This window comes from Neomonachus schauinslandi, chromosome 8 (genome assembly GCF_002201575.2).
Source record: "Neomonachus schauinslandi chromosome 8, ASM220157v2, whole genome shotgun sequence".
NCBI classification, from domain to species: domain Eukaryota; kingdom Metazoa; phylum Chordata; class Mammalia; order Carnivora; family Phocidae; genus Neomonachus; species Neomonachus schauinslandi.
Window position 1 is genome coordinate 57932072 of NC_058410.1, and position 16478 is coordinate 57948549.

The following is a 16478-nucleotide window of genomic DNA, read 5'->3' on the forward strand; positions in this document are numbered from 1 at the left end:
GATCATATGATACAAAGACATAGGTGATTTTTAACATATATTTAAACATTTTTATTTGATTATAAAAAGTAATTATGTTGACAAGCAATTGATTTAAAAATGAGAGAAACTCATGAATGTTCAGTGTTATTAATGGGCATGATAACTCTTAAAAATGTGATAATAAAATAAATAAAATACAGAAGTCACTTTGGCATAACTTCTTTGGCATAATTTTCAAGCTTCATAATTTTTCTTATAGCCAAATAATAAAGGAGTCTTTCTTGAAATCTGTAATCACCCGTATTGAAGTTAATTAACTTCGAACTAAAGATTAGCCGTGAGCTGGGTAAATGGTTTTAGAAGATAATAATATTATGAAACCACATAGTCATGACAAGAGATACTTAAGATATTAAAGAAATTAATATGGTCTCTTCTCAGTGAACTAATAGAGGTTCAAAGGATTTAAGTAATAAACACTTACATACTTGGAAACTTTACAAGATGTTAAAGGAAGCTGTGGGATACAAACTTAGACTCCCGGGTCAAATGTTACTCCGTGATGTAGTCCTTTTGAAATTGATAATTAAACAACCGTATTTTCCCAGATGACACAGGCATACTTTCTACATGATGAAAGTTTATCTAACTGTGTATTTTAACTGGAAATCATGAAAAAGTAATAGGCTCTCATTGTTTGGAATGGTGTTTTATTTGAATGGCTTAATGATTCCTCACTCTAAACTAAAAACACAAAGTTCCGGGTGAACAGGCTGGCAATCTGTGGAAAAGTTTTAACTTTGTCTCACATAGTATGGAAAAACACAACAGCAACAAAAAAGATTCTTGCCTTTTATGACAGTTGAAACCCACAAGTGAGAAGAAGCTGATTATAGATACCGAAGTTTACAGCTGGGTAATGTGAGAAGTTGAGCAGACACCGGAGGTTTAAAAAATAAATTAAGAAGGCTGGAGGGATCATTTATTCTGAGAAAATTTAATAGCCATTTGAGAGCCTTTAAAGCTCAGAATCAGCAGCAAAGGCGTACTAATGAGTTACTTAATACCTTTATTCCAACTGTTAGCTGAGCATAAGCAAAAACGATGGTTAGAAAAGGAGAATGGACTGAGATTTATCATGGGTAATAGAAAAGATTTTTAAAAACCCCACAAAAAAACAAGCAATAAAAGAGATTAAATGGGAGTGAGCGCTGTGGCTAATAATACAGTCCTTCAATTTCAAATTAGATTTGTGTTTCTTTTAATACTTAATTCTAACATCTTCCATCAGCTGTTTAAAAACAGAATTAAGCAAGTGGGGAGACATTACCTAAAGCAAGACTGGTATTTTTATGTATTAAAAAGCACAATTAAATAAGCAAACTCATATTTAATTAAGTTAGGTATCTCGTGTTTCCACTTCTACCCATGTTGGTATACATCCTTCTACTCATCCCAATCACTTGCATCTGATAGGACGGTTCAACGGCTGGCAAATTACAGAACTACGCAGAGAAATTAAAATAATTTGTCGCTTGCGCCAGTAGCCAATGTTAGGTGTTTGGGGGAACCTTCCTTATCCTAGTTCTACATGCGTAGCTGGTTCTGTTATTTATCATGGAACTTACCACACAATAATAAACAAACAAACAAACAAAGTTTGTTGCTTTCATATCACAGATTGTTTTTAAATATAGCAACCTCTAGAGCTAGGAAGGAAAAAGAATAAAGCAACAGTTTCATGAACTAGGTTAAAAAAATCCATAATTTCTTACATTATCATGGGCATGTAACAAAGAGCAGGTTAGGTGTTTAAGCAGTGCTGAATGCAATTACAAGTTTATCTGGCTTTATGTATAAAATGTCCCCTAGAGCTCATCAGTGTGTGGTTCCAGTAAGAGTTGCCTCGATAGTCCATCCCTAAACCTTCCAGCTATTTGAAGGCCTTAGGCCTTTCCCTTCCTCACACTGTAGCTTGTTAGAAATGAGGATGAGGATGAGGTAGAAAAATGGATCCCAGTAACTGCATATGCCTCGAGCAGTTCTGCAGACCTTCTCACAAAGGCTTGGTGCCCTACTGTAAGTCCCCTACAGATTCTCCTGCCTAGTGAAGAAGTGGAGTGGCCCACTCCTGATCTTTTAGACCCATAATTTAACAATGTCGTCAGCTGTAAACAATTGAAAAAGCAAACAAACAAAAAACAACTTACCCTTGTAACATCCAGTAATTTTAGATGGTTACATAGGCAGATAGCTAAAAAAATTAGCAATTCCCTTCCTTCCTTCCTCCCCTCACTTCCCCTCCCCTCCCCTCCCCTGCATGCCCTCCCCTCCACTCCCCTCTCCTCCTCTCCTCTTCCCTTCCTTCCTTCCTCCCTCCCTCTTTCTTTCTCTTTCTCGCTTTCTCCCTTTCTTTCTCTTTCCCTCCCTCCCTTTCTCTCTCTCTCCCTTCCTCTCTTTCTCTCTCTCCCTTCCCTCCTTCCTTTCTTCCCTTTCTTTCTTTCTTTTTCTTTCTCTTTCTTTTTCTTTCTTTCTTTCTTTCTTTCTTGCATTTTACTACCACACTCCTCTTTCTTAGGATATATAAGTTAGTAAAACTCCATTTTTTTTCTACAACTATGCATCTGAGGAATATGGCATATTCCTCTTTTTATCAATGAATCACCATTTAGTAATTTAATGACAAGTGTATGAGTTTCTGTGTGTGTTGAGTGGGCTGGTGAGAATATGAGAAATAGATGTGTAGAAGGAGAACAACTTTTAGAAGGTCATATTCATATCTCCAGGGGATGTGCAATGGTTGAAAAATTCACCTCGCCACCACCACCACCACCACTATGATTCTGATAAATGTCCTTGGCTTAGCGTCACTGATAACAGGCAATGGCAGAAGCATGCGGAGGGAGTCTTGAACTACGAGGAGGCTTCATGCTCACCTTACGCTTCATCTACAACGGCATCTGGCCCACTTCCTGCACGACACACAAATCATCTTCTGTCCTGTGTCCCATTGCCCTTCACTGAAATTTGACTTCTGTTGCCCCTCTCCAGTCTGTCTGTTTGTATGTCAAACCAACTGTTAAATGAGAACATTTGACTGGATGCCCATTGAAATGTTTCAAGTACCTGACAGTTGAGAAGGCTTTGTCTGCTCAGAACAGATGGAAGCTCTGGGCAGGACAAAATGGAATGTTACCTGATCCACATATTGGCACTTCAAAGTCTAAACTTCAGCCAAAAAAACCTAAGAAACATTGTCACAAATATACCAGACTCTTCAAACCTTGTTTTCCCCCCTCCCTCTTAAAAAAACAAAAAAATCAGTTAGGTCCTGGATTAAGATCTAAAAAAGCTCTTATATGGATGAAATCTATTTATAATTGCTGCATGTAGGCTAGTAAGTTGAAAAGTATCTGAAGCATCTGTTTACACTAGATGGCCAGCTCCTTAGGGACAAGGAATGAGGTTCTTTCCATTTTTATACATTCAAAATTTATCTACCCAGTAGTTTATGTCAAATATTTAAAGAGTATTGTATTAAGCAATTTCCTAGGAGCTATACCCTTCCATCTGGGTGTTACGGTCTCCTTTCTCAAAGAAAGTCAATTAAACAAATCAACTTACTGTCTTTTCATAACTACTGGGCTGGAGGTATAGACAGTGTTCTATGAGAGCACAAGGAATGATGGGGTGGCAAGGTCAAAGTTTTCTGGAGGAAGCCACACTTGAGGTGAGTTATGAAGGAGAGCAGAACACAGATAAATAAAGTTTGCAGGGAAGAGAGATGAAGTGCCATTCAGGGAAATACAACAACACCGTAACAAACTGGTACATTTGGGGAAGTAAAGGTATGGGCCAGGTTGAGCTTGAGAGGGAACACAGGACGAAGGATTGTGTTCTTTATTCTGAAACATATGGAACCACAGAAGGATTTTATTATAGGGACTGGTATGATCATATTTGGATTTTATAAATATCCCTTTTGCAGCAGCAAAATTTATAGGAGTGGAACAAGACTGAAAGCCGAGGTACGAGTTATATTTTAATAAATATAGCATTCTTATATGGTTCAGATATTGCATCCCATACAGTTTTAAATTGGCTAAACTTATTTATTTTCTTATCAAGGCCTTATGATGAATAGTTTTATTAAAATAAGCCAGGATCTGGGGCGCCTGGGTGGCTCAGTTGGTTAAGCGACTGCCTTCGGCTCAGGTCATGATCCTGGAGTCCCTGGATCGGGTCCCGCATCGGGCTCCCTGCTCGGCAGGGAGTCTGCTTCTCTCTCTGACCCTCCTCTCTCTCATACTCTCTCTCTGTCTCTCTCAATAAAATAAAATAAAAAATCTTTAAAAAAAATAATAAATAAATAAATAAATAAATAAATAAATAAAATAAGCCAGGATGGGTTTGGTACTTGGTACTTCCGGCTCTAACATGGTCTTCTCCGGTAACGGGTGAGACCCATATGCAATGAAGAGCCCTTGCATTTACACATGGTAAAATCAGAAAGACAGCCCTTCTCTCTTACCCCTACTCTTCTGACTCAGTGTAACACCTACCTCTCTCAAGAGCAGGTAGCAGGGCGCACACTAAAAAACACAAAAGGGACTGAGATCTGAGCAGGTAGCAAGGACTCAATGGTTGAAGGAGTGGGAGATGGTGGTGGGAGACGCATCATTGCCATTTGGCAGGGTAATAAGTTGTACGAGAGTGGCCAGTGGCTTAAACCACATGCAGTTGACCCCTCACCAGGCCTGGCTTCAATGGAGTCACTAGGAAATGTGGAAAGTTATCCTAGGAGAACATGAAATGTGTGTAGGAAATACAGACTGAGGTTCCCTATCTGCACTATCACATTCTCCACATATGGGAACAACCACAGTATGGAATTTCTATATTTAATTGGGTAAATAGGATACATTGAATAGGCTATGATTTTTCAACACTTGAATTTGGCAAACTCTTTAAGAGAAGCATATAGGTAACATTTTGATGGTTTTGTCTCACAAAAATATGTTGAAGAAAGCACTCCGGTTGTATCTTTTTGTGTCTTTTATGACAAAAATATCCTGGTTGTGCAAACATATGATCTGAAATATTTATACACCTTAAAGAAAAATCTTAAATTGAGACTATCCTCCATTCTGCAGCGTTGGCTCTGAGCTTATCAGGTGAACATCCGTTGAAAAGCAAAAGGGAGTATGACGATGCCTTAAATTGGCTTTCCTAAAAACAGAGGCAGCTCTTGAGAAAGGGATTGACTGAGGGAGTGCTCTCAGGAGAGGAGTGTAGAAAGCAGGGAAGATCACAGGAAGAAAGGTAACAAGGACTTTGTCTTGGCAGGGGTTTAATGTCAGCCTGGCCCTAAGGGAAACTCTGGAGCACAAATCACACCAAGGATCTGTCCCATGTAATGCCGGGGAGCTAGATTTTTTAACTCCTTTGGTGGAGAGGGTAATGTTTTTCAGCAAGACAGGCAGAGCTATTGTCTGCCTATTGAGAGCTATTCTCTAGAAGGATGGAGCAGATAACAGTATGAGCAGCAATACCCACCAGAACCCAGATGAGATAACTGTCCTGCTGAGAGGATGGGGAGGAGGGGCTTAACAGGATCTGTTACAACTGCAAACCAGATTTGTGCATTTATAAGTTAATTTTCTATTCATTATATCTGAATCTTCTACAGAATTTTACTTATACTGTGCATGTGCTGCTACATTTAAATATATATATATATATATATATATATATATAAAATCTTCAAATGATAGCTTAAAAATTATGAAAATACTTTCTTATTCTTAACTGGCTCATCGGTCCAAATTACCCTGTTATTTTTCTAATTTAATTGGAAAAAATACACAGTTACCCTTTAAACATTAAATGCCAATTTTCAAATTTTCATAGTACAATTTAAAATCCTTGAAAAATAGGGGTTGCTGTGGAAGTGCCAAGACAGCCTTAATTATAGGCCTGGGAAAAGTAATGCTCTAATAACTGAATAGTAGATTATATTTCAAGTGAAGAAACAATAAAATTATAAACCATGAAGTGCAAGTGGGAGGATGAGACATATGTCTCATGCATTCAGCCTCGACTAAAGTGACAATTTTGAGACCCAGTTGGATTCTTAATCAGATAACTTTGTCAGGTGCAAAGAGCTGTCATTCTCACTGGCCATTAAAAAATAGCTTATAAAATGGTGTTAAAAGGGGATCCCTGTTTCTTTCCTTCAGTCAGTGACACCAGGGTCTGCCAGCAGTATATCCATGTGTTCACTTCTATGAGTCCAGCTCGATCTCATTTAGGTCTCTTTAATTTTTTCTTGGACGTAATAAAATGACAAACACTAAAGAGTTTAACCAGACAGTATCCACAGCAAAAGAATTAACTAAAACGTTTTCACATTTGCAATGATTTTTCTTTGAGGGCTAAGTCACAAGTTCTTTCTAAAAGGGATAACCTCGAAATTTTGATAAGGGTTGAAAGGCTTCTGAACAAAAGACAAGGAAACCTATTTGTCCAGCATAGGTCACTATAGCTGAAACAACTATATAAAACTATTTCAATCTATTATATTCAGTGACAAGTTTCCTCTAAAAACGAAATAAAATGCAAACATAAGAGCAAAAAAACATTTTTAGTCATAAACTAGATTACCCTCCCCTTTAAAAATAGCCACTTTTAGGAAAACTATCATATTTACTATTCTTTTATTACATCCTGCAGGCTCATGGGAAAGATTGAATGATGAGGAAGGAGTGATGTATGTGAGATTTGGTCTCTTAACTCCCCTGTTCTTGTTCAGTTTGAAGTTTTAATTCCCGTTACATGGCCTCCTGTTTCCAAGATAAGATTGAAAGGAGGAAGCCTAAAAAAGAATGAATGATGAAATGAAGGAATATATATTAATGTAGGTTACATTCATATATACACATACATATGCACATAGATATCACATAGTCACACACACACATCATTTTATACAAAACTTATTCCCAACCACAGAATATGTTAACTATGTGTCTTCATTTATCACAAACAATGAAATCCAAATTTATTTTCATTATCAGGTTCTATTCCCCCAATATTTACTAAATTTTTTCAATTTAACAAAGTATGATAGGAAATAGTCCATACATTAATTTAAGTTAGACAATGAGTCTTACATTTCTGAGGCTTCCAGGGGTGAGATGACTTGCTTACATTCACATGGCCAGAAGTAGAAGAACTGGATTTGCATTGCAGGGATCATAAGCTTTCTATCACACAGAACTGATAACATCACACTCTCAAGGGCAGGAAAAGAACCTGAGAATTTTGGTAGGATTTGAGAGATGGTGCCTGGGTGCAGGGGACAGGGAGCCCCCCCTCCCCTCCACACTGACAAACTATGGGGAAGTGGGGATATTGCAAATAGAGGTGGACAACAATAAGGCTCTGGAAAACAATGACAAAAGCAAATATAAATTGTGCAAATATAAATATGAAAGCAAATATAAATACAATAAAGATAAATATAATAAATCACATTTATTAGAATTGTTTCACAATTTAATATACATGAAGGCTGATAAGGAGATTAAAAAATAAAGCCAAGCTTAATTGATATAGAGCATTGGTGTTTGGATTATTGGTGTCCAGTCAATCAATGTGTATATAGACTGACTATAACACATTCTTAGAAGCATGTTAATAAGCATTGCTATGGTCATTAAGAAGCTTATACTTCCTTAGAAATTTGAATTCATACTAAAAAAATTCCTTCCTGGAAAAAGCAGTTGGTTACTAAGAGAGACAGCCATACCTAGCTGCCAACTCCAAAGGACCAGTGCCTATTTTTCTCGAAGCATGGGTTTCTGTTAATTCACCTGTTTCTGACAGCATTTATGATTTTATATTCAAAATCTTTACAGATAAACATTTTCATTCTTAAAAAAGGATACAAGTGATTTTATAATTTATGAAGTGAAAAAATAAAATAAGAAGATTGCAGATTATCATAAAATCTTCATGCAAGACGTCTTTCTTTTAGGGATTTCTTTTTTTAAATCAAAGGAGATTAAAGATATAAAAAGGGGAAAACAATGAGCTAGCAACCCACAGAATACCACCACAATTTGCATTATTCTTAAAACATTTAGAATTTAGTGAAGTAGAAAATGAGAAAAAATAGTAAAACAAATAAACACAAAAACCAAATAACATAAGAAATTAAACTATTCGTAAATGTGGCAAAGCTTGATATAAGCAAAATGGGAATTGGCTTTTAAAGCTCAATCTTCTGAAAAATTAAATATGGTTTAAAAAATGGGTATCAATATGCACCATACACCAGTAGCTTTTCTTATTTACACTGTTGCATTTGTCAATAATCCCTTCATATTCAATAAATATTAACATATAGGAAAGAACTCTAAACATCTTAATTTTCCTAAGTAATTATATCGTAAAACTAAATGTGAATGCTTACATGTGTAATTCTTTCAATAAATGGACAAATTTTTAAAATATTTTTAGAAAGTTCACTCATAGAATCTGAGTGAAAAACTTACTGAAGACAAATAAGGGGATAAGGTTTATGGTTCAGTTATGTGATTCACTGATTATAAAAATTGCCTATTAGGAAATATCCCACAGTATTATGCACAGACACTTATTTGGAACTAATTACATTATGTTGTGAGTAATTCTTTACAAGTTTGTTTTATTTAGGAGTCTGCATTAATATGAGGAGGAATATTTGCTACAAGGAGATAGCCAAATTCTTAGACCGGATGAAAGGAGTACATTTAGAAGAGCCAAAAAATATATAAAACATAAAGAATTCTGAGAAGAGTAGATTGGCGAGTTTATAACAACAAAAATTGTAGTTCTCACTCCCTCTCCTTTTTTTTCTCACTCTATTTATGGAAACATAATAGCTTATTTAAGAGGTTATATAGTACTACCCAAGTTAGTCCTCTAAATACTTATATGTGAAATATTTACCTAAACATATAGACATTTAATTTCAAAACATAAGCGGTTAATTTCAAATTTTTGCATGATTTGAAAGTTACTTATTTTGATATTGAATACATTTTAGAGGAAAGTGCAAATTATAACATGATTGAAAATAATATAGTGTAATCTTATTTAGATTACTTGAAATTTATGTCTATGTTAAATATCAAAGGACAATACAATAGAATTAATTTTAAAAAGAAAGAGTATGTATTTCAATATTCTCTCTCTTGGCATTATATTTTGCTCAGTTGAGGTCAAATTAAAAACATGACTACTAGCTGGGCGCCTGGGTGGCTCAGTTGGTTAAGCGACTGCCTTCGGCTCAGGTCATGATCCTGGAGTCCCTGGATCGAGTCCCGCATCGGGCTCCCTGCTCGGCAGGGAGTCTGCTTCGTCCTCTGACCCTATCCCCTCTCAGGTGTTCTCTCTCTCTCACTCTCTCTCTCAAATAAATAAATAAAATCTTTAAAAACATGACTACTAGCAAATACAATTTTTCTACTAAGAAATATAAATAGGTCAGTTCTTCTGGTTCTGTAATTTGTATTTTAATTATTTTTTTCTTTCTGAATGTGATTTTGCCACTTGACTTTATACTTAGTTATTACATGATCATTGTAACAGAAAATAATGATATCAACATCTCTAGAAAATTCATTCATTTTTCCAAACTGAAACTCTGATTATAATTTGATCAGCTAATGAATTAATAACAAATCTATTCCAAAGAATATACCATTTGCCATTGATTCTGAGGCTATGCTTCTTATATGTAGCAGTACCATGTTAGAAATAATGGAATACTAGAGGTAAAAGAACACTTCATCAATTCAAGTAAAAGTGCTCAGAATATGAATTCAGTATTATAATATAATCAGTATTGCAGTTTTGAACTTAGAACATCATCCAGTAACTCATTTTATTTTTTAAAACTTTCCTCAGGTTATTAAGTAATGGCTCAATTCCAGAAAGTCACTAGTATTTTCATTAAAAATTATTGAAAAAAAAAAAACAAGCTTCTACTTAGTTTTAGCAAAAAAGAAATCTTTCCAAGGATAAATAATTATATCAGTATAAGAATATTAGAAAACTCTAACTCATAATTGAAGATAAAAAGAATACAATCAATTAAAATATTCTAATGAATTAGAAAATCACCTCTAGCAATTTATTTTTTTTTTAAAGATTTTATTTATTTATTTGAGAGAGAGAGAGTGAGAGACAGAGAGCATGAGAGGGGGGAGGGTCAGAGGGAGAAGCAGACTCCCTACCGAGCAGGGAGCCAGATGCGGGACTCGATCCCGGGACTCCAGGATCATGACCTGAGCCGAAGGCAGTCGCTTAACCAACTGAGCCACCCAGGCGCCCTCTAGCAATTTATTTTTAAATCAATTTGGGGATATCCATTGCCAGCAGGAAATGGTACTTCAATGACCATATTCTACAAATGCTGCCATGAATTCTACGACCTTCTCAATCTATAAGCCAGATTTAGACTGAATAACGCAAGGCTCTAAATGCAGTACTGCTCCATTCAATCTTAATAGGAATATTTCTAATTAATTAGAAGAAATTTCTCCACTCCTAGCTTTCATTTAGCCATATCAATTCTTACGTTCAAATTTGCTCAAGAGCCACACAATTAAAAGGAAGAAGTATAATACTAATTATCTCAAATCAACTTTTTCATTTCTTCTTATATATATAACATATAATAATATGTAATGTATATGATCTGATATAATATATATGATCTTATTATATATAATAATTATATAATAATATATATATGATCCAAAAATATACAACACAATCTTTCTTCATGGTTTTCTGTTCTGTCAAGAGAAAAAGCAGAAGGAATCATTTTCCATTACACATGCACACAAAATATATTGGAGTAGGTAGATAAAACACTCTTTTTAGAATAATAGGGACATGTTAAGGTGACATTTAATATCTTTGCTCTAATAATCACTTAGCAATACCTACAGATAACTCAAGATTTTAGAAGTCAAAGGTTTTGAATATTAGGCAGAAGCCTCAAGCAGATTTGTGAATAGACTTCATAAAGTCTCAGGGTTTGAAGAATCTTTTAAAGGTTTTTAGTAAAAGTACTTACATGGTATTTGAATTTCTTCTAATAGATCCCCACCAAGTGGTTGCACAGGCAGTGTGAAAATCTGTGACAGAGACCCCATCATTCCCGAGGCAGACCATTCCATCAAGACTATTACAAAGTTCATCTTTATAAGCCAACATTTGCCTTCTTGTAGTTTTCAGTAATTGTACCTCCTTGCACCATATAAACCAATATTTCACTTGAGTATCTGTTATACAGTTGTAAGCATTATATGTCCACATGTCTCTTTATTTCTCTGCCTCACCACTATTTTATGAACTTTATGAATTATTTGATGTCTTAGTCATAGTTCGATAATCTTTTTATTTTTAGCCCTTAATATGGAGTTATACATGTAGTGAATATGCAAAACAAATGATTGTTAAATGAATGAATTGCATCTGAAATGTAAGCTCATCTCAAAAACAAGACATAATATTTTGTCATAAAACTGATATGGACATTGTGGGAAATATAAGGGAGAAGTGAATTAAGGGACAGCTGTCGAGAAGCATGGTCAATATTTCCAAACATTTCCCAGATACTTGAATCCAAGGCATGGTCTGGATTTGACTTGGACACATGGAACACTGATGACATCCAAGCAGGAAAGAATGTTTTTAGCATGTGTTCGAATGTGTTTCAAGAGAAGTAATAATCAAAAATATGAAATTCTGATATTTGTTTACATCACTGGAAAATTATAATCCTTTCAAAATCTAGTAATATTCAACATATCTGTCTTTGGGAATGCAGAGTAAAATTTTAAATGTCAAAAATCTCTAAAAATACATTCAAAAAGATTTAAAAAATGGTCTATAAAGAACACCAATGGAAAGATATCTTGTGTTCATGGATTGGAAGGCTTAATAGTGTTAGAATATCTAAAGTGATCTACAGATTCAATGCAATACCTATCCAAATTCCAATGGCAGGATGCCTGGGTGGCTCAGTTGTTAAGCATCTGCCTTCAGCTGAGGTCATGATCCCGGGGTCCTGGGATCGAGCCCCGCATCGAGCTCCCTTCTCAGCGGGAAGCCTTCTTCTCCCTCTCCCTTCCCCTGCTTGTGTTCTCTCTCTCTCTCTTGCTGTCTCTCTCTGTCAGATAATTGAATAGAGTCTTAAAAAAAATTCCAAAGGCATTTTTCACAGAAATAGAAAAAAAAAAATCCTAGAATTTGAAAGGAACCACAAAAGACTCCAAATAGTCAATGCAAACATGAGAAAGGAATGCAGAGCTGGAGACATCACAGTTCTGGATTTTAAAATATGTTACAATTCTGTAGTCATCAAAATAGTATGTATTGGCATAAAAATAGACACATAAGGCAAAGGAACAGAAATAACCCACCCGCCCATATACAGATCTTTGACAAGGGAATCAAGAGCATACAATGGGGATGGAAAAGTCTTTTCAATAAATGGTATTGGGAAAACTGGATATCCACATGCAGAAGAATGAAACTGGACCCCTATCTTATACCAATCCCAAATATTAACTTGAAATGGATTAAAACCTTAAATGTAAGCCCTGACACCATAAAACTCCTACAAAGAACATAGAGAAACATTGATCTTAGCAATGATTTTTGGATATGACAGTAAAAGTCCAGGGGGCAAAAGCAAAAGTCAACAAGTGGGATTACATCGAATTAAAAAGCTCTGCACAACAAAAGGATCTATCAACAAATTGAAAAAAAGCAGTCTATGGATTGGGAGAAAATGTTTGCAAACCCATATATCTGATGTGGTGTTAATAGCTAAAATATATACGGAACACATACAAGAAAAATTAGATTAAAAATGGGCAGAGGACCTGAATAGACATTTTTCTAAAGAAAACATCCAAATGGCCAATGAGGTACATGAAAAGATGCTTAACATCACTAATTATCAGGGAAATGCAAATCAAAACCACAAATGAGATATCACCTCATTTGTATTAGGATGGCTATCAAGAAGACAACAGTGTTGGTGAGGTTGTGGAGAAAAAGAAACCCTTGAACACTGTCAGTGGAAATGCATATTGGTATAGTCATTATGTAAAACAGCATGGAATTTTCTCAAGAAATTTAAAACAGAACTACCACATGATCAGATAATCCCACTCTGAGTATATACCTAAAGAAAATGAAAACTCCAAGTTGAAAAGATGCATGCACCCTTATGTTCCTTGCAGCATTATTTACAATAACGAAGATATGGAAACAATTTAAGTGTCCATCAATGGATGAATGGATAAAGAAAATGTGGTTTTACCCAGTCATAAAAAAAGAAGGAAACCCTGCAACAAAATGGATAAACCGGGAGCGGGGGGACATTATGCTAAATGAATAAGCCAGACAAAAAAGACAAATGCTGTATAATATTACTCATATGAGGAATCTTAAAAAACAAACAAATAAACAAACAAACAAACAAACAAACAAAATTTTGAACTCATAGAACAGAGTAGAATGGAAATTACCATGGGCTGAGGGGTGGGGGAAATGGGAAGATGTTGGTTAAAGAGTACAAAGTTTCAGTTATAGCATGAATACGTACATTCTGGGGATCTAATGTACAGCATGTGACTATAATTAATAATACTGCATTGTATACTTGAAATTGGCTAAGAGAGTGGATCTTAAGTGTTCCCACCACACATACAAAAAAAACATGGTAACCATCTGAGGTGATGAATGGGTAAAATAAACTTAACTGTAGTAATCATTTCACAATGTATACAAAAACAAACAACGTAGTACACTTTAAATGTATACAACTTTGTCAGTTATAACTCAATTAAGCTGGAAAAAAATATATAAAATACAAAAAAAAAGCCCACAAAATAAAGTCACTACATGACACAAACAGGGTTGCTGGAGTGGTGGGGGGTGGGAGGGATGGGGTGGCTGGGTGATAGACATTGGGGAGGGTATGTGAGTTGTGTAAGACTGATGAATCACAGACCTGTACCTCTGAAACAAATAATACATTATATGTTAAAAAAAAAAAAGGGGGGGTGTGCCTGGGTGGCTCAGTCGGTTAAGCGGCTGCCTTCGGCTCGGCTCGGGTCATGATCCCAGGGTCCTGGGATAGAGCCTTGCATCGGGCTCCCTGCTCAGTGGGGAGCCTGCTCTTCCCTCTCCCTCTGCCTGCCTCTCTGCCTACTTGTTCTCTCTATCTCTCTGTCAAATAAATAAATAAAATCTTAAAAAAAAAAGAAGATAGTAGGAAGGGAAAAATGAAGGGGAGGCATCGGAGGGGGAGATGAACCATGAGACACTATGGACTCTGAGAAACAAACTGAGGGTTCTAGAGGGGAGGGGGTTGGGGGGATGGGTTAGCCTGGTGATGGGTATTAAAGAGGGCACGTTCTGCATGGAGCACTGGGTATTATACACAAACAATAAATCATGGAACACTACATCAAAAACTAATGATGTAATGTATGGTGATTAACATAACATAATAAAATAAAATTTAAAAAATTAAAAATAAAATAAAGTCACTACATGACATACAACTAGAATTTTTAAAATCTTTATAGACATGATCCTTGAAAAATGGACCAGAATTCTTTATCACACATGCTTGCACACACATTTTTAAATTGTTATTTAAAATTTTTTTACTGGGACACCTGGGTAGCTCAGTCGTTAAGCGTCTGCCTTCAGCTCAGGCCATGATCCCAGGGGCCTGGGATTGAGCCCCACATTGGGCTTCCTGCTGGGCGGGAAGCCTGCTTCTCCCACTCCCACTCCCCCTGCTTGTGCTCCCTCTCGCTGTGTCTCTATCAAATAAATAAATAAAATTTTTAAAAAATAAAATAAATAAAAAATAATTTTTTACTGTTTTAATTTTTAACTGAAATATAGTTAACATGCAATGTTATATTAGTATCATAGGTACAACAGTGATTTGACAATTCTTAACATTACACTACACTCACACTCATTTTCCTTTTGATGCTGCCACAATTCTTTAAATACCTCCTGTTACACCCACTGGCAGAAAGGGACATGCCTCTGTGACAGCCAGGGCTCCAAACCAGTGGTTGTCAACAGCTCTGTCACCACACACTGGTGTGCAGTGGAGGCTAAAAAGGAAGAGGAGAGTTAGAGCCGGCACAGCCTGCTTGTGTCCGCCGCATCCTCCCCGCTCCATCTGTTGTCTCAGCAGTGCGCGACTGAGCCTCCGAGAGGAAGCTGTGCGTTCAACACCATCCTGTAGTATCAACATTCACGTGGCTGGTTCAGACATACCTTTCCCTTCACCACCATGAAAATGGATTTAACAATTTGAGCAAAGGTGCTAATGTCTTAGTTACTTCTCAATTCTCATGCCCTCAGATACATCTGCCATTAAATAAAACTGTGTTATCTTCTTAGACATTGCTTGTTTCAAAAAGATTGAAGGAATTTTAATAAAATAAACTGGGCTTCTGCTTCAAAACAAGAGAGTAAAGAAACATGCCCACCTTCTATTTGAATAAACAAATAAACAAGTATCTTCTTGTAACAACAGAAAATGTTATTAACAGGGAAAAATCCTGCAACACAACACATATTGGGGGAAAATGCCATCAATAGACTTCTCCACATAGATGCCATATCAGATCATCACATTGATGGGTAAACTCATATTTGAAATTAGGAGGGAGAAAAAGGGGAAAGCAGTTTTTTTTTTCCATAAGGGAAATGCAAAAGTGCTGTTTACACTATGCAGTCATTCTAAAATTGGCATTCAGAATGAGTAGGTTCTCTAGCCTGCTTGCCAGTTCCTCCACCAAAGTATTTCAAAATGACGATTGTAAGGCACTATTCCTTTTGCTTATGGTATGCCTTCTATTTGTGGAGAGACAGATTGGAGATTCACAGAGTTACAAAGAAAACACATACTAGCTCTATATTAATGACATATTCCCTTACTTAAATTTGGAGAAGCAGGGTGAATGAAAAAATAAGCATATCTAGGCATGTTTTGGTGAAATTTTGGATAATCAAATAGATTCCAGAGAGGAAAATACAGAACCAGGTGCATCAGCAACATTGTGTGCAAAAGAGAGAAAGAGCATGTGTCTGCAAATGTCACTTAAATTTATGGGGAAAAATCTTTGCAAGCTAGAATTCTATACCACACAAAATTAAATGAACGGACAATTTTAAATATAAAATATCTCAGAGATTTTCAGAAATATGTTTAAAAATGTACTCTAGGGTTTTGCACAAAATATATCATAGGTTTTCTGAAACACTCATTAAAGAAAATACTCCAGCACCTAATATGGAATACACCAAAGAGATGTTTTGAAAATCCTAAAAACCATGGCACTAATATATATATATATATATATATATATATATATATATATATATATATA